Genomic DNA, 24,630 nt, shown 5'->3' on the forward strand with positions numbered 1-24,630 from the left:
ATGCGGAGAAGGAAATGGCAACCCACTTCAGTGTTCTTGCCTAGAGAATCCCGTGGACAGAGGAGCCTGGTGGGCTGGAGTCTATGGGGTCGCACAGAGTTGGACATGACTGAAGCGACTTAGCAGCAGCAGCAGCAGCAGCAGCACTGTCAGCTTCTGGTATAAATTTTACATGTATTAATTCCTTGAATGAATTCCTCGATTCCTTGCAATCATGCTAGGATATTGGTTTTATGATTATGACCATATTATAGATGGAAATGGAGGCATCAGAGGTTTAACTAAATTGCTGAAGCCCACAGAAACCAGTAAGTAGCAGAACAAGCTGTTAAATCCAGGCATTTTGACTCTAATTGTTTCCAAGGCTGCCATAACAAAGAACCCCAAATAGTGTGGCTTAAAACAAAATGAAGTTGATTGTCTCCCTGCTGTGGAGGCCAGAAGTCAGGTGTCAGCAGAGACATGTTCCCTCTGAAGCCGATAGCAGGGTCCCTCCTTACCTCTCTCCAGCTCCTGGTGAATTCTGGCAATCCTTGGCATTCCTTCACTCCCAGCTGCTTCACACTCCAGTCTCTGCCTTCTTCGTCACAAAACCTCCTCCCTGTGTGTTTCTGTCTCACCAGGCTATCTTGTAGGAAGACTAGCTATATTGGATCATGTGTGCGTGTGCGCAGAGTTCCTCAGTCGTGTCTCTTTGTGAACCCATGGACTATAGCCTACCAGGTTCCTCTGTCCTTGGGATTTTCCTGGCAAAAATATTAGAGTGGGATACCATTTCCTACTCAAGGGGATTTTCCTAACCCAGGAATTGAACTTGCGTCTCTTGCCTCCCCCACATTGGCAGCTGAGTTCCTTACCATTAGCACCAGCTGGGAAGCCCATATTGGATTACGGCACCACCCTAACCTTGTGCTTCCCAGGTGGCTCCGTGCGTAAAGAGCCTGCCTGCCGATGCAGGAGACGCGAGAGACGTGGGTTCAGTCCCGGGGTCAGGACAATCCCCTGGAGAAGGGGATGGCTACCCACTCTAGTCTTCTTGCCTGGAGAATCCCATGGACAGGTGAGCCTGGTGGGCCACAGTCTGTAGGGTTGCAAGAGTCAGACACGACTGATCAACAGAACACATGGCACCACCCTCCTCCTTGTTGTGACTGATTACATCTGCAGTGACCCTATGGACAAATAAGGTCATATTGCAGGTACTGGGGGTTAGGACTTCAATACAGTCTCTTTCGGGAGACACAATTCAACCCACAGTGACTCTTAACCACCAAGCCATGGTGTCTTCTTTTTCTTTTTAAAATATTATTTGTTTGTTTACTTAGCTGTTCTGGGTCTTAGCCGTGGCACGTGGAATCTTTGGTTGCACCATGGGAACTCTTAGTTGTGGCATGTGGGATCTAGTTCCCTGACCAGGGATGGAACCCAAGCCCCCTGCATTGGGAGCATGGAACCTTAGCCACTCGACCACTGGGAAAGTCCCATCATGGTGACTTCTTAAAAGAGAGATGCAACCTTTGTCTCTGGAAGCTTATAGGAACATAGAAAATAAGGCATGTGCACGAGCAATAGCAACCATACAGATTAGAATCATCTAATCAGTGTCGCAAAAGATGATAAAACAACATTGAGCCATGGAAATTCTGAGAAGGTGAACAGATTTAACTGAGGCTGGGGAAGGGGGTGCAATGGATGGGCCATCACCAGGAGGGGTCCCTGGACAGATGAGGGGAGGTCTAAGGACAGACAGAACTGCATACAAAAAGTGCTGAGCAAACTCAGGGCTTGTTCCTAGAACTATCCACCAAGTCTACAAAGCAGGATAGAGCGGGCCATAGAATCACAGCTTTTCAAATCAGAACTTGAGCAGATCACCTAGCCCAGCCTTCTCCTTTAAGAAGATGACAGTAATGCACAGCTGCGCTGACTGAAGCCAAGAGGGGTTAAGTGGCTTGCTTTTATTGGCCAGTGATGGAGAGTGGTGAACTGGGACCCAGTTTTTCTATCTTCTCCTTGCAGCTTTCTATTTTTTTCTATATTATAAAAAGCTAGAAAAATAGAGAGGTATGGTGAGGTGCTGAATGCCAGGCTGAGTCACTAAATTGAGTCACAGAGTGACAGACTTTCCATTCAGTGACTTCATTTCCAGAGGTTTGCTGGTGAAACAGTGGCTGAATGAGAAATGGGACCGATGGGAAAAGGGAGGGGCTCCTGGCGGTTCAGGATGGTGAGATCAAGGGGGTTTGAGCTGTCCCTGGGCAGTGAGAAGAAGCAGGTAGAGGAAAGAGCATCTTCAGACACAAGAGAGAGAAACTCCTGAGTGTTTGGATGAGTTTGGACAGGAGGCCAGTGTTGAGATTTGGAGTCCTGAGATAATCTAGTGCCACTGAGAGAAATGGAAGATTTGGGGGGCGATAGAGGGTGATCAACCATCCCGGTTTGCCTGGATGGAGGGGTTTCCTGAAAGCCAGGATTTCATGACTAAGACCAAGACGTCTGCTGCTGCTCTGCTGTGCTCAGTTGTGTCCAACTCTTTGTGACTCCATGGACTGTAGCCTGCCAGACCTCTCTGTCCGTGAAATTTTCCAGACAAGAATACTGGAGTGCCTTGTCATTTTGTACTCAAGGGGATCTTCCCGACCCAGTGGTCGAACCCATGTTTCTTGTGTCTCTTGCGTTGCAGGCAGATTCTTTACCACTGAGCCACCTGGGAATCCCAAGACCAAGACATTGCCAGTCAAAAGTTCCTAGATGAGTTGGTCACTCTAAAGGAGAAACAGGTTTGCTTTTATAAAATTAAAATAGTTCATATTTTATCTAAATGTGTTAGACTCTCAGTTGTGTCTGACTCTTTGCTACCCCCATGGACTGTAGCTCACCAGGCTTCTCTGTCCATGGAATTCTCCAGGCAAGAATACTGGAGTGGGTTGCCATTCTCTCTAAATATACCGGTAAATTAATTATTAAATTTAAATGACTACTAAAAGTTGTATTAGGGCTAGTTAACACAAGATTTAGATTTAGAAAGTCTAAAAGTAGGACAATTATCTCAACAATACCTTTCAGATCTAAAATTCTATGAATCTAAAGACCCTGATGCTGGGAGGGATTGGGGGCAGGAGGAGAAGGGGATGACAGAGGATGAGATGGCTGGATGGCATCACCGACTCGATGCACATGAGTTTGGGTGAACTCCAAGAGTTGGTGATGGACAGGGAGGCCTGGTGTGCTGCGATTCATGGGGTTGCAAAGAGTAGGACACAACTGAGCAACTGAACTGAACTGAACTGATGAATCCAGCCAAGATCACCTTAACCAGTCCTTAACTAATCATATGTTCCTTGTGGAAATCATATGTACTTGTGAAAGCCACAAGGAAAGAGCTCATTTTGGAAACCAACATATTGATAGCCTCCTGCCTTGTGTATTTCACAATCAGAAAGTTCTGTAAAACCACAGGGTTCCCTTTGCTTGCGTATAAAAAAATGCAAGGTTTTTTTTTTTTTTTACTTGAAGTATAGTTGATTTTCAATGTTGTGATAGTTTCAGATGCGAAAAGGGTTTCAGAATATATATGCCTATATTCTTTTTCAGAATCTTTTCTATTATAGGTGATCACAGGATATTGAATATAGTATACTGTGCTATACAGTAATTCCTTGTTTATTTTATATATAATAATGTGTATCTCTTAATCCCAAACTCCTTAATTTAACCCTCTCCTTTCTCCTTTGGTAGCAGTAAATTTGTTTCTGTGAGTCTATGTTTGGTAAATAAGTTCATTTGTATCCTTTTTGGATAACACTTTTCTCCCTTTGTTTGGGGAAGGGTCTTGATCTTTGGGTTGTTCCCATCAATTCTGCCCTGAGGATATCATTAATGATGCTCTCAGTATTTGTCTGCTAAATGACTTGAGTCACCAGCTCCCATTTCACATGGGGACCTCAAAGGTATGTTGGAAGAGCTCCTGATTTCCCAGGCTCTTCCTGAATCTTATTTTAGATAGTAAGAAGCAATTTTTCAGTGCGGTGCATGTGACATTAAGCATGCAACTGCTATTATTAATGGGATTTATACATCTCATTTCCCCCTACACAGTAACATATACACATGTGGGAGGCTGAGGCTGTGCTATAGTTGTTCTACCAGGATTTTATAATCTGTTATCTGTCCCTTGAGATAAATGCAGTTCATTTTCTCATGGAAGGAAAACTGAGCCTTGGTCTCTGACCTCTCTCTAAGGACTTGCTCCCAAGAATCTCTTTCTGGTGGTAAGTATTTGAGTAGTCTGTTTTATTTTATTTTTTTAAAATACATCTCCTTTTCATTGGAACATGCTGAAAAATAGATACAGTCCTTTCTTTTGTGATGTTGTGAATTCAATACCAAATTCTGCACATCACCTCAGCACATGAGGACTACATAGCCTCTGTTTACTTATAAATTGCCATGTTTTATGACAAGAAAAGCTTTTCCACGTTGCTTTTGTTCAATGCCTCAGTGGTGAGGGGAGATACCTGTTCTCTGAGAGGTTAAATAGTTTTGGTCTTTGATGCCTGAATTTTGACTAGAAAAAATTTTTTTACTTAATTAAAAAAAAAAAAAAAACTGGGACTGGAAACTATTAGTGGCCCGGTAAATATTTCTAGTGACCTCATCTGTTCTCACCCTATCTTGGTTGGTCTAGTTTGGGGCAGTTTGCAAGTTTAGTGGAAAATCTGGATCAGTTATAGTAGACGAGTGAAATGGGATAAACAAGAGAAGAGTGAAGTGGTGGCAGATCTCAAGAGCAAGAAGCCAGTGAAATTATCTGGCATAAATGGCCAGGCATGATGGTACCACCTGTGATTTAGAAAGGAGGCTTACTTCTGTCCCGCTGAGCACTTTGTGAGTTTCTCTTGGCAAAATTATTGATTGTGGCTCAAAGCCTACAGGTGAAAGCCATTACTTAAACTATGAACTTCAGTAACTCTTCCAGCTTAATCATCTGGGCAGGCTTAGCTACCAGATCTTTCTGCTGGGAGCAGATCCACCATCCAGAAGGCCAGTGTCGTTATTAACACTGCTCACAGCGAAGTTCTTTTGTTTTGTCTTCTCCATGTTCCAAACTGACAGTAAGTGTGACTGACATCAGCTTAGGAAATAGGAAAAAGATGTAGGACCAAAGCAGATACTTCTTTCCAATCCAAACAGGCTCTAAAATCTCTTAAGGTGTTTGGTTGTCACAATTCTCCCCGAACTTCCAAAGGAATTTGTTTTCCCTATCTTCTAAGTTTCTTTTTTATTTTTTTTTCTGAAGAATTTAAACTTGGAAATACGCTCCACCACGGAGTGAAAACCGCCGAAGTCTCTCCAGCTGCTCAGGATGGTTTTGCAGCCATTCAATTAAGTCTCTTCCAGCCTTGAAAAGCTGCCTGATTTGGGGCTGGGTTTGCATGCCACCCCGTTTTGTATTTTCAGTGTCACTTTTAGCAGACATGTGGCTCATGGCATAGAGCTGTGTACTGTGTCTCCCACATCACGCCAGTGCTCTGTACGCACAAAACCCTTATCTTCTGTGGCATAAACTCCACCAGTACCTCTGCCAGAGATGAGCGGGCAAGAGCCAAAGCAAAGAGGGAACAAATCCACCTGTCACCCTGCTCCTGCCACTCTCCCGCATGTCGACAGCATCATGGTCATTTCGAAAGCCCTTTGTACAGAAAACCATTTGTTTCTTACAAATGCATATTTAGATGTAGGGGAAAGAGACATCTATTTTCCAAAAAAAAAAAAAAATCACAGAGTAGCATATCCCCTGTTGTCCTACCATGCAGGCAACAGCTGCGGAGAAAATAGAATATTTTAAATAAGTTAGCAAAACAGCAGCCCCCTGGGGACCCTGGCTCCGCCTTAAGTATGTTAAACAAAGCACCTTAAAAGGGCTGAGTTCTATATACATGTAAGTTATTTAATTCCCAAGGACACTCTTCACATCGAGAATGTGTGCCTGTGTGTATTTATTTTTTTCTTTCTCGGAGAACTTTTCTTTATGGAAGGTTTGTGTGCCGGTTCAGCGGAAATTATACGGCATCTTTTCTTCAAGCAGAGCTGCATTAATGTGCCAATGCCCTTTCTTTAATGCACTTTAAAATTCTGACGCGCCTTTTAAAAAGTATGAGTTGTGTTGGGAAAGTCTAATCACCGTTCTGCATGAACGGAAATGTGCTATTTTTGCAAGGGGAGTGCTGGGAGTCGGGTTTGTAGCAGAAGGGTGTCTCTATAGTACAGATGTCCGAAGACACTGGTGCATTTTGTTGCCCAAATCAACCCGCTAGAAATGTTACTTCTGCCAAAATTAGTCAGAGGAACTTCAACTCATCATCATTTGAGCGATTTGGGACCGAGCAACTCTGAAGACTGCAGGGAATATTTAGAATTCATTCTGCAGAAACTCAGCTTGGAGGGCAAACTTTCTTTTGCACTCCGGAGCGTGCATCTATTCCGCAAGATTATGCTGTGTGCCTGTAATGACTTCATACAGATTTTTTAGAAGTCTCTTGGGAGCCTATCGTTTTGGTTTGCTGATCTAATCCATTTTCCTTTCTTTTCTCTCCCACCCCCCCTTCTCTCTCTGGCCGCCTCTCTTTGGCTCTTTTCCCATTCCAATCAGCATGTCCTTTTGAAAAATGTTTTGTGGAGGTTGAAGTTCCAAGGACATCACTTTCCCTCTTTGAATAAAATGTGCCCTCTTGTTTGAATGCAAACTGCCTGTGCCCTGACTGGAACATCAAAAAAAAAAAAAAAAAAAAAACGGGAAATATACCCAGTGCACTCAGGCAAAATTGGTGTGTAAGTCTCTTGGAAATGTCTAGTAACAGGTGCAGTCAGATAGGCTGGCAAAGCATTCTGGTTTCATAACAATTACTAATAAGAAAATAAACGTTAGGTATGCATTATTTAAAATATTTTGTGGGTTTTTTTCCTACTAAAAAAACCCCCAAATTGATCCGGTAAACAATTCTATAGCGTTCAAAACCATAATAATAATAAAAAAAGAAGCCATCTGACTCCATCTCTCCAAGTTGAAGCTCTCTTCTTTCTATTTTAGTGAAATTTGCATGTAGATGTTTGTTCCTACAGAAAGAAAATACATGCAGTTTTTTACCCAAATCTTTGAAAATCCATGTTATCCATCATGTCGGTAGGAGATTCTTAGAACTGTGGCTTTGATGATTATACAACCATATTTATTACATGCTTCCCATATCCTCAAGGAGTGTCAGTTGTCATAAACCAGTAGGCATGCATACGTATTTCCCTTTTTAGTAAAAGGAAATGTTTGCCAATTATTTAGAGATTTTGGGGTTTCTGTGAATAAGGGTTCTAGACCGTCTCAGGACTGGCTCAAATGCACTTTGGTAAGAAAAGCTGCTTGCTGTTTTTGGAGATTTCAAAAAACAAAGCATTAATTAAGAAATTCTGACTTAATTTGCCTGCATGCAGTCAGAAACGTACCTATGTATATTTGATAAATTTGATCATTTCACATTGTTTGCTGTCTGTGCTATTTGGGTAGAATCTGCAAAGAAAAGGAAATAATTTTCTTTCATAACCAACAGAAGAGCATACTATATATCCGCATCTAGTAACTTTTTTTTTGGTTAGACTTTGGATTTCTGCATACTTCTTGGTGTCCAAGTTTTACAGCATCCAAAGCCAAAACATCAGGTTTTGTATAAAAGAGGGGATGGCCATGTTATTGTTGTCATTGTTGTTTTAGTCGCTGAGTCGTGTCCAACTCTTTGTGACTCCATGGACTGTAGCCCGCCAGGCTCCTCTGTTCATGGGATTTCCCAGGCAAGAATACTGGAGTGGGTTGCCATTTCCTTCTCCAGGGGAGCCATGTTACAGAGATCGTTCATAAATTGAAACCAATAGAATTTGGGGGGATGTAGAGTATAAGGATTTGAAATATATCAGGAGAGTACGGTGGGAAGGAAGAAGCAGAGGAAAGCCAAAAGCAGGGGGCAAGGAGGAAATCGATCCACTTGAGCAAAAATGCTTAAGAGCCTTAAATTCTAAGGAATGTATTGAATTCACTACACAGCAACGTGAAGAAGTGTTTGTGGGAATGGAGTTCTAATTTGACACACTCTACGGGATTTCTAGGGATTAAGGTTGAGAAAACTTGAACACAACATGGGTCTAGATATTATCAATGCACTAAAATAAGACAGTGACTACAGGTGAGAGGAAACAATCAATTCTGACCCCACTTTGAGAGAGAGAGGAGGAAGACGAAACAATGGCTTCAATTCTTTCTGGTCATAAAAGCTCTCATCCCTCCCAAATGTCCATATGTGATTTCAATTCTGAGAAGCTCGGGCTGTGGTAAGCCAGCCACATTAAGCAGGGGATGGAGAACAAACTCCCTTTAGGCCAGTCACCTGTGAGGCTGGGTGGTAAAACAGAAAAAAATTACTTTCCTTTCAGAACATGTTAGTAACTTCAAAGCTTCAAGGACTAAAGGTGTTGCAGAGTTCGTGTGTGTGTGTGTGTGTGTGTGTGTGTGTGTGTGTGAAAGAGAGAGAGAGAGACCAATGAAATGGATGATTAGGAGAGAGAGGAGAGTGAAGAAAGCTGTTATCATGAATGAAATTGAAGAAAGAGTTCCCTTAGGAGCATCTATATATTCACATATTAAGGAACATACGTAAAACTATATAAGTGGAACCTAAGTATTTCCAGCCGTGTAATTAAACACACACACACATACCGTGCACACATGTGTATGTATGCTTGTGAGTGCATTTTATTCTTTGTGTTATTGTTTCTTGGTAAGAAAAGAAACAAGCGCTGTTTCACCAGTGATATCATCGTTTGTGCAGCCCCTGGCCCCAAGCCTCCTGACTCCACCAATTAGCCTTGTTTAGCTTTTCATTACCCCCATTGCTTGACCTGCTTCCATGCATAATAGGGTTAATCGTAATGAGATGAAATCTTGTGGTTCTATTCATTGCTTATACAGTATGTCCTCCAGACTCCCTTCTGACGTGAGGGCGCCAGGGAATACTGCTCATCTGCTCCACTGTGCTCCCTCTGCTGGCTGTCTCTGAGGGGATGGTAAGACCGCTGGCTCATGCAGAAACAAGGACTACTGTTTGGGAAGATGCACACACACACCCACACACACACACCCCCCTGGACAAACAGTACCAGTGAAATGACAGTTCTGTACTCTTTCGACATTGACCACAGAAGCGCCATCCACATAACATTTTCTACCCAGAATGCCATGATCCCTGGGGTATAAAAGCCTGGGGTAGGGGTGGGGACCAGGGGGGCTGGCGGAGGAGATGCCAGCTGTGTTAGAGCCAAGGCTTAGTTAGAAGCATACGAGTCCCATCTCATGAGTTTATTTCATCTCCTTTGCTTGCTGCTATCTGTTAGTTCCTAAAGGGGAGCCAGGGGCGGGATGCTTTATCCTGTGAGTGTCCCCCAGCATGAAAGCAATTTGGTACAAATAAATTGGTCACATTTTTTCCACATGTGGAACTGGGCCTGAGATTGGGTCATGGAATTAGTTAAAAGATGTGTCCCCTTGTTAGAATCACTGGATTCACGGGAATATATGGTTATTTATACAAATGGTGTCAAGTGAAAACCAATGAGTTGATTTTTCAAAATGAGTTAGAAAATTTAATAGAAAAGATTTAGGGAGAATTTTGAAAATGTATAATATATAAATTTTTATTTAAAAAGATATTCCATTTAGTAATAAAACTGGTTCAGCAGCTACTTAAACTTCTAAGTATATTTTATCTACAAATCTAGACATTAGGAAAACTCAGGCAACTATGGAAGGGTTCCATAAATGGATGGATTACGTTAACCTAACATAAAGTGTGTTTTTGTCTTGAAGTTAGGAAAGACTGCCTTTTTCTCTGAGGTACACAAGATAAGTTTTTGCCCTTTGTGGAAAGATTAACAGAGTTAAATCTTAGCTTCAGACTTGGAACCGTTAGGAGATTTTAAAAAAAGAAGAAGAAGAAAAGGAAGGAAGGAAGGAAAGAAAAGCATGGAATAGAAGCATCCTGTCTATAAATCAGTCTAAATTTTTAATGAAGTTTCCTAATATACTTGATCATATGGCATACAATTTAAATATACACCTCCTTACTCAAGGAGTTTCTTAGGGGAAAAAAAGCCACAACCAAAAAAGATAAAGAGAATAAAAAACATGAGTCTATAAAAATCTGAATAAATAGGAATTTATACTTTATTTAATGCCAATCTGCTCCAAATTTTATGTTTGTTATGTGTACTCACATACATGTCTGGCATCGGCATTTAATGAATTGTTTTGGTATCGAAATATACTCTCTTGCCATTCAAATTCATGCAGACTCTACTTGTCCTTCAAAAAGGAAAACATCCTGTTTTGGTTAATGGGCTTAAAAAAAAAAACAACAAAAGTAAATTGTGATAGCAATTAGGTTTCCCAGTGAGCATGCTCAGTGGGTCTCTCCTGGTTGCTAGGCAACAAGCTGAAGGTGTGTGGCAAGAGAGGACCCCAAATGTAAAAGCATAGCACGTTTGGCATAGGTTTCACCTAGTCTGGAAGCCCAAGCTCATTTATTTAATTAATGGTGGGATATCCTTGGGTCACTTCGATGGCTTCCCTTTTCCCATTTTTGGGGACAGGATTGAGGGTCAGGAAAGGATACAGAATGGAGGATCCAGCGGAATGGGCTCAAGAACCATAATGAATATTTCCCAAAGAAGCCCTGTGCTTGACTTGGGTTGCAGGTTTGGAGTGTGTGTGTGTGTGTGTGTGACAATTTATTTTCCATCTCGCGGGTCGCAGTTAGCTCTAAACCACTTGGGCTGCCTGGTTGGTACATCCCAGGCACGGTTCGAATCCTGCCTCTCATCAGCCTAACCCTGTACATCGGACCTTTATGTCTTTCAGATAAAGCCACTTTCACATCCTCAAGTCACAGAGCAGAAAACTCCCAGTTAAACCACAGAGTTCCATTAAAAGTTGCCACCCGTATTCAAAAGCCCGATTGTACACCCTGGGGTTCTGCCGAAGAAGCACTTACAGGAGTTCAGAGACTGGTGCCGTGAAGTAAAAATGAATCGACTTTTAGAAACCACACAGGATGCTCCGTCTTTGGTAGGCACAGCTCTGTCTCCATCAGCACCTCTTAAGTAGCAACCCGACCAAGCACCTGGTTCGGTACACAGTGACAGTTCACTGTCTCTCCGGTGGTAACAATTTAGAGGCATGATGCTAAACAAGATATATACATGATGTCAAATATTGGCTGCACACATCTAAGCCAATCACTTCTAAATAAATTAACCATGGCACTGCCTAATACGATCCACCTGCTTTCTTCCCTCCGTTGTTCCAGACCCTACCTGAACCCCCCTTTGATTAAATGTCAAAAGCTTGCCTTGTGCCTACAGATTTCACTGAAGGCGGATAACAGAAAGGTTCCTCCTGTGACTCCATAAAACTGAAATAAATTCCACTGGCATCTTGTAAATTTTTATTTTCTAGAATGACTGCAGGCCCCATCTGCGGCCCAGCTGTTATTAGAACGGAAAGCGTTGGCCCTTCTGCATTACAAAACAGCATAGAACAGTAATTGCCAGTGGAAGAGATTAAGTGTAGACACTAAAAATGTTTACTCGCAATGAATATGCATAACGATGGGTAGGAAACAGCACTGGAAGATTAAAAAGAGAGAAGGGTTTGTTTACAAGGCTGGGGAAAAAAAAGAGAGTGGAATGTCATTTGGCCCCGAGCCTGAAATAGGAACGAAAAACCTTTGGGCAAGGCATTAGGGAGAAAAACAGATGGTTTGTGAACCTTTTATTAGATAGAAAAATCATTAATCAAGCCCAGGCTGGAAATGGCAGGGTTTTTGGTAGTTCATATTTTAGTTTATTTTTTCTTAAAGTGACAGTATACTTTTTTTTTTTTTTTTTGGTCTTTTTGGGACAGTCATCTATGGATCTTATGTCAATAGGCACTGCTTTTGTACAACATTCCACATTAAAGCCAACTTCACGTTAGGTTAGTGTGAGCCCTGATTTGTTATATGGAGAAAATTCCTCCAAAGGGTTTCACATTTCAGCACCTGTTTTGCCTGTATAGCAATTAAAAAAAAAATTACAGCATGAAATTTTTTTTTCATTCATGTTCCATTCCTTTGGTTTTTGAAACTTGGGAAGAAAATAGAGAAAGGGGAAACTTTTGCATGTAAGGCCTTGCTGACTAGGTTGATTTATAGCAGTTTATGCAAAATACGTAATAACAATAATTACAAACTGACTCATCTCCTGAGAGGGAGTTCACACCATTTCATTGGAAAAAGTCATCAAGAGAGTGGAAGGGTCCCCTTTGAAACTATACTCGCCATAAAATTAATCTGTGCCCTTTGGGTTGGAAGAGGTTGCATTTTACTTTTTTTAAAAATAATGGTAGTGAAAATCTCAGGGAAGGACATGTCATTGAGATTAACAAAATCCTGGAATTAATAGTACAGAGTCCATTATCTGCTGCTAGCCAGTCCTCAAACTCTAAGAAGTACCCTATGCTGGAGAATTATTATTTAAATGAAATACAAGATATAACAGTCAAACACTTTCATTAACACACACTGTGTGTATTTATGTGTACACCTATATACACAGACAGACACTTGGGTGTGTATTATGTGTTCAAGGCTTGCAGTATGACTGCTGTATCAACTTCCAGAGTGGGATGGCAGGGTAGGGCAATATCAGAATAAAGGTGCCTATAGCCAGACCCAGAATAAATCTTCATATCACAGTCCTGGAGTTTTGCCATGGTCTACTCTGTACTTGGAGCTTGTAGTGCATTTCTATTCGGTTGGCCAAAAAACTCGTTCAGATTTTTCTGTGCCATCTTATGGTAAAACCCAAACAAACTTTTTGGCCGATCCTACTTTGGGAAGCTACTCTTTCCCCCCTGCAGAATGTTTACTTATTTAGCTGTGCTGGGTCTTAGCTGTGGCATGTGAAATCTAGTTTCCCTGAGCAGGGATGGAACCTAGGCCCTCTGCGTTGGTAGCATAGTCTTAGCCACTGCACCTCCAGCGGAGTCACTGGAAAGCTCCTCTTAAGCTTAATTATGAAACGTGCTTGTTCCTGCTTTGTGAATTTCCTACTGAATGGGGGCTTGGATTCATCTGGATTGTTATTCTTAGAGCTAAGTATCCTTGACGCAGGAGTCCATGAATGTGCAGTGGGACAATTTCTTTTTAAGGAATGAGAAGGTACTTCAAAAGCATCTCATTCATGGTTTCACTGTCCTAGTGGAAAGCAGTTTTCAACACCTTATTCACTAGTAAACATCAGCAACTCATAGGGCAAGTCATTCTTTGGCAAAGCGTGCTCATAGATAAGCCACTGGTTTCCTTTCCTTATTTCCCATGAGACGGATTTTGGACGTTAAAGCCAGAAAGCAGCTGCTGCATCATCTAAACTGTCCTCTGACCCTCACCTATCTTCAGTATTAAGGAAACGAGACCCGGTGAAACGGTCACGTGGAAACAAGGAGAAGAACGAGATTCTCAGGCTGCAGGTCTCCGTGCTGATGTCATTACCGTCTGCCTGCGATGATCATCCGCCTGACCATCTGAGCTGCTTTTCTTCCCTTTCCTTTGCCACCAGTTTCCTTCATGGACCTATTTATCTTCGTGCAGTTCGATTGGTGCTGGTGTCATTGTCGATAAAGAGTGTCAAAGAGAAGCGAGACCAGCAGTGCCCTTCTGCACAGATTTTCAGTCATCACCAGCCTACTACCTCCGTGTCCTGGGCTGACATTACAGAAACAGAAGTTCAAAGACATGGCTGATATCCTCCCTTAAAAACACTTCAACGATGCAGTCAGTGATTTCTGTTTTCTGACATTCTTTTTTAAAAGAGATGCTTAAAGCGAAAAAGGTTTCCTGCCACGAAAATGACATTAATATTTCGTAAATCAAGAACGAAGATAATGTTTTGGCTGCTGCAGAGACGTTTACCTTATGTCGTTTATCTAAATGCTTTTCGATTCAAACATGACACAATTTTTGGACTGGCTGTAACCGGAAAAAACAATTCCAAGAACTTTCTTATTTCAGAGCCTGAAATTCTTTAGTATATTCCTCACCAGAATTTACTGTGGAGGATACAGCCTTTCGGCTCATTGAAAAAGACTTCCCAAATAATAAATCTTTCCCCACGATCATTTGTACACACTAAATCAAATAATTTACTAAAGTCAAAATGGGACTTTCAAATGAAAACTGTGTAAACATGTTTGTTAACTTTTGAGTTTTATCCCTGTTACCAGGGATAAAATATTTTCTGTATTGACTTATTAAAGAACTGATATGTTTAAAGAATAGACATTTTGTCTAAAGAAGCAAAAAAAGAAAACCTTTATAGATAATAAAGCCCTCTCAAATGAACATCTATCTGCTGGTGGAAATACTAAAATCACAAAAGCGATCATGAATTTAAAAGCTTTTCACCTGTTTGAAAAATGTAAGGAGGACTGAGGTATTGGAGACTGTGCCACAGGGTAAAAATATGATTTTCCGGTATTGTACACAAACACTGTCAATTTTTTTCTTGTGAGTTGCTAAAAACAAGCATTTTTATCTCTGACTCTTTATCATATTTTATCTATGGTTAATGAAATTTTTTTTCCTTCTAAAACCTTAAGGGTTTTATCAATTGATTTTGACACATTTAGATTTGGGGAAGGAAAACACACTTACAGAGCAGCTATTTCAAAACATCAAGGAGAATAACAGTTGCAAAAAGACCAAAAAAAAAAAAAAAAAGCATTAAGATTCTGCCATAAACCATTCAACAGCAAACGGAAGACTACAGTTAAGGCCAAGCTGCTTCTCCAGGGAATGCTGAAGAACGATTTCCGACCGTGGATAGGACAGAAGAACTGCCCACAGAGTTCCCAAGTCCTGGACTAATAACTTCCTGCAGGAGATGAGCCCCCTCGAAGTTGTGAGGGGCTGAAGACGGCTGTGGCTGCCGGAAGGAGGGAGAGGGCCAGGGTCTGGAAAAAGAATGCACCACGATTGTTGGAAGAAGAGTAGCTAGGATCGCTATGCTTTTGCCGTAGCACATCATTAATAACAATGATCAAAAGAAAGAGGAGATCTTAACAGCTGCATTAAATTATTATGGAAATTGGCGTTTTCAAATGGATTCAGGGTGAAACAAAAACAAAAGAGCAGCTATGGATGGGATGGGTCACGTTGGGAGGCCACAGAATTATTCACAGAGGTGGAGGAACTGTGATTGAGCAGATTCTTCTCTTCTTTTGCTTTTCCTCACATTGATAGAATTTACAGGAAAGATGGTCTTCCCCACAGCAACTGAATGAAGAAAGCTGCTTCAACAAGATTGTGTTCTTTGGAAGGCATAGGAGATAGTCAATACTATAAAACTATGTAAATATCATTATTAGAAGACCTGGATGAGAGACTGCAGCAATCTATAATTTTAATTTAGCAATAATTAAATATTGCTAAACTCTAGTTTTGAAATTAAGAATTTTTTTCAGGGAAGCAAAAGATTTTGACACAATCTGACTTTGATGTAAATATTCTGTATTAATACAAAAAAATAAAGTACATGCGAGGAGCTGCTCTGTCCTATCCCCAGAAAAGGAAAGGATAAGAAAAAGTAATTTGGAGTTGCAGAACATTGGAATCTTTGATTTTCAAGGTGTTTTCTAAGTCCTGTACTTTTTCTCTCAAGAACTATTAATCCATTAATCCTTTTTAAAATGTAGATATAAAAAGTCATGGTTTAATGGTTTTTCTGAAGTTATACAATTCTCAGAGAATCTGATGAAAAGGTGAAAAACAGTCAGGCAATGAGGTGGATGTTTTTCTCTGCAGACCTGAGAGCCAAAGCCTGGCTGCACGTTTTCCTTGCTGGACGGAAGTCTTGGTCCCTGCTGTAGGTCTAACCTGGACATCTTTCATTACAACAGAGGAACTACGAAAGGTCTCTTTCTCAAAACTTTAGAATGAGGGACAAATGCTTGGTAAATGGTTACTAGTACCACAGGCAAAACAAAATCTTCCATGAAACACTTGAAACTTATACCTCAACCAAGAAGAACACCGAAGATCAGTTACACCTTTGCTCTTGAGGTCAGTAGGATACTTGGGGTTTCTTTTATACCTTGCTACAGACTTCAAAGGAACATCAGTTGACAGAAGGTAAGGAATGTTTTTAATGTGGATGGCCTTGGACTTTGTGATTATTTGGGAAGAAGAGGCTTCATCCAGTTCTATTTTTGGCAATAGTTGTATCCATTTTAGACGCACCCATGTTCATTGACTCTGTTGAGTGCAGTCTCTCAGTCACTGCTGAAGGGATTCAAAATACACCTTCTGGACTATTCAAGGGAAAGCCTTCCCGGGAACATTCCCAAGAGCCAGCTACCATCATGGTATTTGGGACTTCTGGCTATCACAGTGTTATCTCTCATAAACTGCCTAATACGTCGCTTCTTGGTTGTTCTCTGATTCCTGAGTGTGTGTAACTTACAAGCCAGTAAGGACCTCCATAGCTGCAATAAGCTCAAGAATTCTGTATTTTCATGGGTCTCTAAGTTTTATTTTACAAGTGTGCATGAGCAGATTTTTGATAAACACTTACCTTCTTAGTATTTTTCAGTCCTGGTCACATATTGGAAATTGTCTGCAGATTTACATTTTAGAAAATGTACCAGGGCTTCCAGGTGGCACAGCGGTAAAGAATCTGCCTGCCAATGCAGGAGACACAAGAGATCCAAGTTTGATCCCTGGCTTGGGAAGATTCCCCTGGAGTAGGAGATGGCAACTCACTCCAGCTATTCTTGCCTGGAAAATTCCATGGACAGAGGAGCCTGGTGGGCTACAGTCCATGGGGCTGCAGAGTCAGACACAACTGAGCACATACACACACATCAGATGCTGGAACCTCCAACCAACTGAATGAAAATCTGGAGTCAAGCCCACGCTTCTGCATTTTAATAAAGCTTTAATGGTCATTCCAATGCATGGCCAGATTTGAGAACTCTACCCTATATGGGCTCATGAACCAGATCATGTATACGACCTTAAAACACTGGAAGGTGAAATGCTTTTGCTTCTGTCACTCACCAGTTGACTGTAAAACACTCACACAGTAAATGACATACCATGAATCTGAAAGAATGCGTGTACTTCAAGGAGCGCTCAGTTTATGCTCTGAGAGTAATTTAAAGACCTAGTCATTTCAAGCTCCTGGAACGAGGGCATGGTTGTCATCAGGGTATAGATGAATATTTAGCAGATATAATGGGAATATCCCAAATGGGCTTTGTAATATCCAAACAGCTTTGCTCTGTTGCATGTTTGCTGGCTTTATCTCAGTCTGAAGACTTAGCAGGTGCTTTCTACACCTCAGCTTCCTCATCATCAATGGTGATTTTGTCTTTGAGGAATGATTTGAGTCCAGAGAACTGCCAGGCTGCAGAACGAACAGCCATTTAGCCCTTTAAAAATACTATATGCACCTTCGGGTCCAAATGTCTTTCATTCATATTCTGCAGGAGGCTGCATTTCCCTTCCAAGAAAGACTTCTGATTTTTTTAAAAATATGTTTACAGAGTGGAAAAATATGTGGAAAGATAAGGTCTTTTGGGGGGAGTAGATCACCCCTGAGAATGACTTGGAATGCGTTTTCCTGATGAGTTATGGGAGCGTGAACACATATCCTGTTTTCCTTCTCAATTCAGAGAGGTTTTCACAGAGATGCCTCTTTGCTCCAGCTCATTCATTCTGTTTGCACTTCTTTATCGAAGACATCTGAAAGGAAACATTGGCTCAGAGGTTGCATCCCAAGTGTGATGAGGATTTCTGGAAAGATAGCTCTTGTTGAGTGTTATTACTGTCCACTTTTCAGTTTTCCTTTCTAAGGAATTCCAAAGTGAGTGAGCCACTCCCCACATCCCAGATGTTGTTGTAAACCAGAATTTTGGAACATTCGAATGAAAATGCAATCCCCTAAAGTTCAGCTGAGTCCCAGCTTCTCCAAAACATGGACAAAAATGTATTTGTGCAACGGTTCACATGGCTTCCTCAGCGCGCTGCATCCTTGGCTGCCTGACTCAGCCCCAGTTGAACTGAAATGCCACACTGTAAACTTTAGAGCCATCAAACTCCAGGATGCTCGAATCGAGGCCCTGGTTCGTTGGTTTGTTTTTTTTTTTTTTGAGAGATTAAATTTCTGGAAACATAATGTTGATTTTTATAAGACCTCTGAACAATTAAAAAAAAACAGAAGTGAATAAAAAATTCGTTTGTTGAAAAGTTTTCTATGTAGTGTTGGCAATCATTTCAATAGGACTAGTATTTTGAAGAACATGTCTTACGGGATGAATCTTATTTGTCATTATTATCTTGTCCGGATTGAAGCAGATTGTTTTGGGAAATGTCCATATCCATGATTTAAAAACAGTCAAGAGACAGGCCAATATATATTTAATAAAAAATGCTTTCGAAGGTTTACATGCCATCTTGAATGTTCAGTTTTAACATATACAATTTCAGTTTTCCACTCCAGTTTCTGCCTACCGTTCACCTGTGTTTGTCTAATGGAAACCAGTTAGGGCAGCTCTGGTTACACATCTGTTTCATGCATGTGCAACTACAAGCCGTTTTAGCAACTAGTAAAACTACAGGTGTCTGGGTTTTAATGTAACCATTTTAAAAGAGCAGTTCATGGGCCTCTGATTATTATTTTTTATGGCTGGCTGTGTTCTTACCATATAGACTGCCAGCTCAAGGGTTAAATGTAAGTCTATTGTTTTCTCATTCTGGTACAATCTCTGAAATCATTCATAAATTAATTTCTTAAACTTGGAATCCAAACGGCCAAATACAGCTTTTGTATTCTGCACAGACAGCCTGTGCTTCTGTGTCTATATGTCTCCAGCAACAAAATAATTAACTGGATTTTGAATGCTGGAGGCTAACATCAGTAAGTATTTGTATCTGTTTGGCTTGCTTACTTGCTTACTATATCATAAGATCACAATTACCATCATACCACTTTGAGAAATCATGTGGACATATGCTCTTGTGACAGTTGTAGAATGTCCACTGGTGTGCCCTTACTATAAGTTGGTGTGAGTGTGTGTCAGTCACTGTCTTGTGTCCAACTCTTTGTGACCCATAGGCTGTAGCCCACCAGGCTCTTCTGACCATGGGATTCTCCAGGCAAGAATACTGGAGTGGGTTGCCATTTCCTTCTCCAGGGGATCTTCCCGATGTGGGGATTGAAACTGGGCCTCCCACATTGCAGACAGACTCTTTACAGTTTAAGCCACCAGGGAAGCCATCAGTTTGGTTCTTTATAAACGAAAATTTTGACTTAGAGATTCTTCATTTTTACCTTTCATCATCTGAGTGTAACTGGAAGATCTAAGAGTTCAAGAACTATTCTAACGACTACTGAAGTTCATCATTTCTACTAAAATACTCCAAGAACAAATTAATCTCTTTGAAGAAAAAGATGGGTGTGGAAAAATTGTAAGTGGAGAAAACTTATTTGCTGATTAATCTAATTAGACTAAAAATAACATTTAAAAATTTTAAGAATCCTGACTATTTTCACAAAATTCAGCACACATTGAAGGAGGGGCAGGTCAAAATCAATTACAAATATGGCTTTGCCACACAGTGATAGAGACAGGTCACACTGCTATATTTAAGGTGCGAGTGACATTTCTATTACAAATATAAACATCATTTCCCCAGGATTTATTGCTCAGGCATAACCATTTTTAGACGGGATCATTTATGAAAGTCTAGTGCTTGGCTCCCAAACCAGATATTTTTATTTACTTCTTTTAAAATAATAAACAGATTTTAAAAGTTCTGGATGAATGAAAACAAATTAATAGTGATAATTGGGAAAGTTTGCTTTGTTAAATAAAGTTTGGCCACTTCACAGAAGCATTAGAAACTAATGTTAATTTCTTGGTAATATATTTTCATTTGCCCTTTAACCATAACGGCATGATGAAGCTTCTGTGGCAGAGATGGAACCTAGGATTAACGGCACCCCAAACATTTTAATCCTCAGTATGCTAATTAGTTACTCAAATTAGAGAGAGAAAATTTTCTTTCTATTTTATGATAGATTTAAAACACAAAATAAAGACAAATGTTCTAGAATATGTGAGAACTTGACTCTGGGATTAGTTTGAATAATATTTTAAATATGTCAAGATACCTTAACACGTTTAAGTTTTAAAAATCAAAATCCATATTTCTGTCTTTGTGCCAATACCATACTGTCTTGATAACTGTGGCTTTGTAGTAGAGCCTGAAGTCAGGTAGGTTGATTCCTCCAGTTCCATTCTTCTTTCTCAAGATCGCTTTGGCTATTCGAGGTTTTTTGTATTTCCATACAAATTGTGAAATTATTTGTTCCAGCTCTGTGAAGAATACTGTTGGTAGCTTGATAGGGATTGCGTTGAATCTATAAATTGCTTTGGGTAGTATACTCATTTTCACTATATTGATTCTTCCAATCCATGAACACGGTATATTTCTCCATCTATTAGTGTCCTCTTTGATTTCTTTCACCAGTGTTTTATAGTTTTCTATATATAGGTCTTTAGTTTCTTTAGGTAGATATATTCCTAAGTATTTTATTCTTTCCGTTGCAATGGTGAATGAAATTGTTTCCTTAATTTCTCTTTCTGTTTTCTCATTATTAGTGTATAGGAATGCAAGGGATTTCTGTGTGTTGATTTTATATCCTGCAACTTTACTATAGTCATTGATTATTTCTAGTAATTTTCTGGTGGAATCTTTAGGGTTTTCTATGTAGAGGATCATGTCATCTGCAAATAGTGAGAGTTTTACTTCTTCTTTTCCAATTTGGATTCCTTTTATTTCTTTTTCTGCTCTGATTGCTGTGGCCAACACTTCCAAAACTATGTTGAATAGTAATGGTGAAAGTGGGCACCCTTGTCTTGTTCCTGACTTTAGAGGAAATGCTTTCAATTTTTCACCATTGAGGATAATGTTTGCTGTGGGTTTGTCATATATAGCTTTTATTATGTTGAGGTATGTTCCTTCTATTCCTGCTTTCTGGAGAGTTTTTATCATAAATGGGTGTTGAATTTTGTCAAAGGCTTTCTCTGCATCTTTTGAGATAATCATATGGTTTTTATTTTTCAATTTGTTAATGTGATGTATTACATTGATTGATTTGCGGATATTGAAGAATCCTTGCATCCCTGGGATAAAGCCCACTTGATCATGGTGTATGATCTTTTTAATGTGTTGTTGGATTCTGATTGCTAGAATTTTGTTAAGGATTTTTGCATCTATGTTCATCAGTGATATTGGCCTGTAGTTTTCTTTTTTTGTGGGATCTTTGTCAGGTTTTGGTATTAGGGTGATGGTGGCCTCATAGAATGAGTTTGGAAGTTTACCTTCCTCTGCAATTTTTTGGAAGAGTTTGAGCAGGATAGGTGTTAGCTCTTCTCTAAATTTTTGGTAGAATTCAGCTGTGAAGCCGTCTGGACCGGGGCTTTTGTTTGCTGGAAGATTTTTGATTACAGTTTCAATTTCCGTGCTTGTGATGGGTCTGTTAAGATTTTCTATTTCTTCCTGGTCGAGTTTTGGAAAGTTGTACTTTTCTAAGAATTTGTCCATTTCTTCCACGTTGTCCATTTTATTGGCATATAATTGTTGATAGTAGTCTCTTATGATCCTTTGTATTTCTGTGTTGTCTGTTGTGATCTCTCCATTTTCGTTTCTAATTTTGTTGATTTGATTTTTCTCCCTTTGTTTCTTGATGAGTCTGGCTAATGGTTTGTCAATTTTATTTATCCTTTCAAAGAACCAGCTTTTGGTTTTGTTGATTTTTGCTATGGTCTCTTTTGTTTCTTTTGCATTTATTTCTGCTCTAATTTTTAAGATTTCTTTCCTTCTACTAACCCTGGGGTTCTTCATTTCTTCCTTTTCTAGTTGCTTTAGGTGTAGAGTTAGGTTATTTATTTGACTTTTTTCTTGTTTCTTGAGGTGTGCCTGTATTGCTATGAACTTTCCCCTTAGGACTGCTTTTACCGTGTCCCACAGGTTTTGGGTTGTTGTGTTTTCATTTTCACTTGTTTCTATGCAAATTTTGATTTCTTTTTTGATTTCTTCTGTGATTTGTTGGTTATTCAGCAGCGTGTTGTTCAGCCTCCATATGTTGGAATTTTTAATAGTTTTTCTCCTGTAATTGAGATATAATCTTACTGCATTGTGGTCAGAAAAAATGCTTGGAATGATTTCTATTTTTTTGAATTTACCAAGGCTAGCTTTATGGCCCAGGATGTGATCTATCCTGGAGAAGGTTCCATGTGCGCTTGAGAAAAAGGTGAAATTCATTGTTTTGGGATGAAATGTCCTATAAATATCAATTAGGTCTAACTGGTCTATTGTATCGTTTAAAGTTTGTGTTTCCTTGTTAATTTTCTGTTTAGTTGATCTATCCATAGGTGTAAGTGTCAAGACAGTATGGTACTGGCACAAAGACAGAAATATAGATCAATGGAATAAAATAGAAAGCCCAGAGATAAATCCACGCACATATGGACACCTTATCTTTGACAAAGGAGGCAAGAATATACAATGGATTAAAGACAATCTCTTTAACAAGTGGTGCTGGGAAATCTGGTCAACCACTTGTAAAAGAATGAAACTAGACCACTTTCTAACACCATACACAAAAATAAACTCAAAATGGATTAAAGATCTAAACGTAAGACCAGAAACTATAAAACTCCTAGAGGAGAACATAGGCAAAACACTCTCTGACATACATCACAGCAGGATCCTCTATGACCCACTTCCCAGAATATTGGAAATAAAATAAAAAATAAACAAATGGGACCTAATTAACCTTAAAAGCTTCTGCACATCAAAGGAAACTATTAGCAAGGTGAAAAGACAGCCTTCAGAATGGGAGAAAATAATAGCAAATAAAGCAACTGACAAACAACTAATCTCAAAAATATACAAGCAACTCCTACAGCTCAACTCCAGAAAAATAAACGACCCAATCAAAAAATGGGCCAAAGAACTAAATAGACGTTTCTCCAAAGAAGACATACAGATGACTAACAAACACATGAAAAGATGCTCAACATCACTCATTATCAGAGAAATGCAAATCAAAACCACTATGAGGTACCATTTCACACCAGTCAGAATGGCTGCGATCCAAAAGTCTACAAATAATAAATGCTGGAGAGGGTGTGGAGAAAAGGGAACCCTCTTACACTGTTGGTGGGAATGCAAACTAGTACAGCCACTATGGAGAACAGTGTGGAGATTCCTTGAAAAACTGGAAATAGAACTACCTTATGATCCAGCAATCCCACTGCTGGGCATACACACTGAGGAAACCAGAAGGGAAAGAGACACATGTACCCCAATGTTCATCGCAGCACTGTTTATAATAGCCAGGACATGGAAGCAACCTAGATGTCCATCAGCAGATGAATGGATAAGAAAGCTGTGGTACATATACACAATGGAGTATTACTCAGCCATTAAAAAGAATACATTTGAATCAGTTCTAATGAGGTGGATGAAACTGGAGCCTATTATACAGAGTGAAGTAAGCCAGAAGGAAAAACATAAATACGGTATACTAACACATGTATATGGAATTTAGAAAGATGGTAACGATAACCCGGTGTACGAGACAGCAAAAGAGACACTGATGTATAGAACAGTCTTATGGACTCTGTGGGAGAGGGAGAGGGTGGGAAGATTTGGGAGAATGACATTGAAACATGTAAATATCAGGTAAGAAACGAGTTGCCAGTCCAGGTTCGATGCACGATACTGGATGCTTGGGGCTAGTGCACTGGGATGACCCAGAGGGATGGTATGGGGAGGGAGGAGGGTTCAGGATGGGGAACGCATGTATACCTGTGGCGGATTCATTTTGATATTTGGCAAAACTAATACAATTATGTAAAGTTTAAAAATAAAATAAAATTTAAAAAAAAATCAAAAAAATAAAAAATAAAAATAAAATAAAAATAAAAATCCTTAATTAAAATCCTCAGTAGTGACGGTTGTATTCTAGAGAAAGTCGTCATTTTTAAGGTGCTCCAAAAATCTGTTCCCAGCTTACCTTTTCCACATCAGCTTTCACTGCTTCTGCTTATGAACCCTACTCTGCAGCTGACCTCGACTCCCAGCCAGTTCCCAGACACATCGGACCTACTTGAACTTTTGCCTTTTGTCATTACCCATCATGACCCATCTTTAGTCAAAGGCTTCCCTGGTGGCTCAGACGGTAAAGCATCTGCCTGGGTCGGGAAGATCCCCTGGAGAAGGAAATGGCAATCCACTCCAGCACTCTTGCCTGGAAAATCCCATGGATGGAGGAGCCTGATAGGCTACAGTCCATGGGGTCGCAAAGAGTTGAACACGACTGAGCGACTTCACTTTCATCTTTATTCAAGCCTTTTTCATTCTCCCAGGCACAGTTCAAATACCACCAACTCCAAAAATGTTTTCTGAAGTAATTTCTTCTCTA

The 24,630-nt window shown here is 40.1% G+C and overlaps 1 long non-coding RNA gene across 4 annotated transcripts; it reads left to right on the top strand.

Moving 5' to 3' along the window:
- The first annotated feature begins 919 nt into the window (after positions 1 to 919).
- Positions 920 to 11,366, top strand: LOC147346324 (uncharacterized). 4 transcript variants are annotated; one of them, XR_015154113.1, is made up of 4 exons: positions 920 to 1,060; positions 2,684 to 2,780; positions 9,011 to 9,105; positions 10,955 to 11,366. It is a non-coding gene; the product is annotated as an uncharacterized LOC147346324 (long non-coding RNA). The 4 variants fall into 4 exon arrangements; XR_015154112.1 differs by lacking the exons at positions 9,011 to 9,105; positions 10,955 to 11,366 and adding exons at positions 4,208 to 4,271; positions 5,300 to 6,822; XR_015154110.1 differs by lacking the exon at positions 9,011 to 9,105 and having other exon boundaries at positions 926 to 1,060.
- The last annotated feature ends 13,264 nt before the right edge of the window (positions 11,367 to 24,630 follow it).

The sequence above is a fragment of the Bos grunniens genome, chromosome 24, assembly GCF_055505025.1.
Source record: "Bos grunniens cultivar Pamir isolate PY7600 chromosome 24, Bosgru_T2T1.0, whole genome shotgun sequence".
Classification (NCBI taxonomy): Eukaryota; Metazoa; Chordata; class Mammalia; order Artiodactyla; family Bovidae; genus Bos; species Bos grunniens.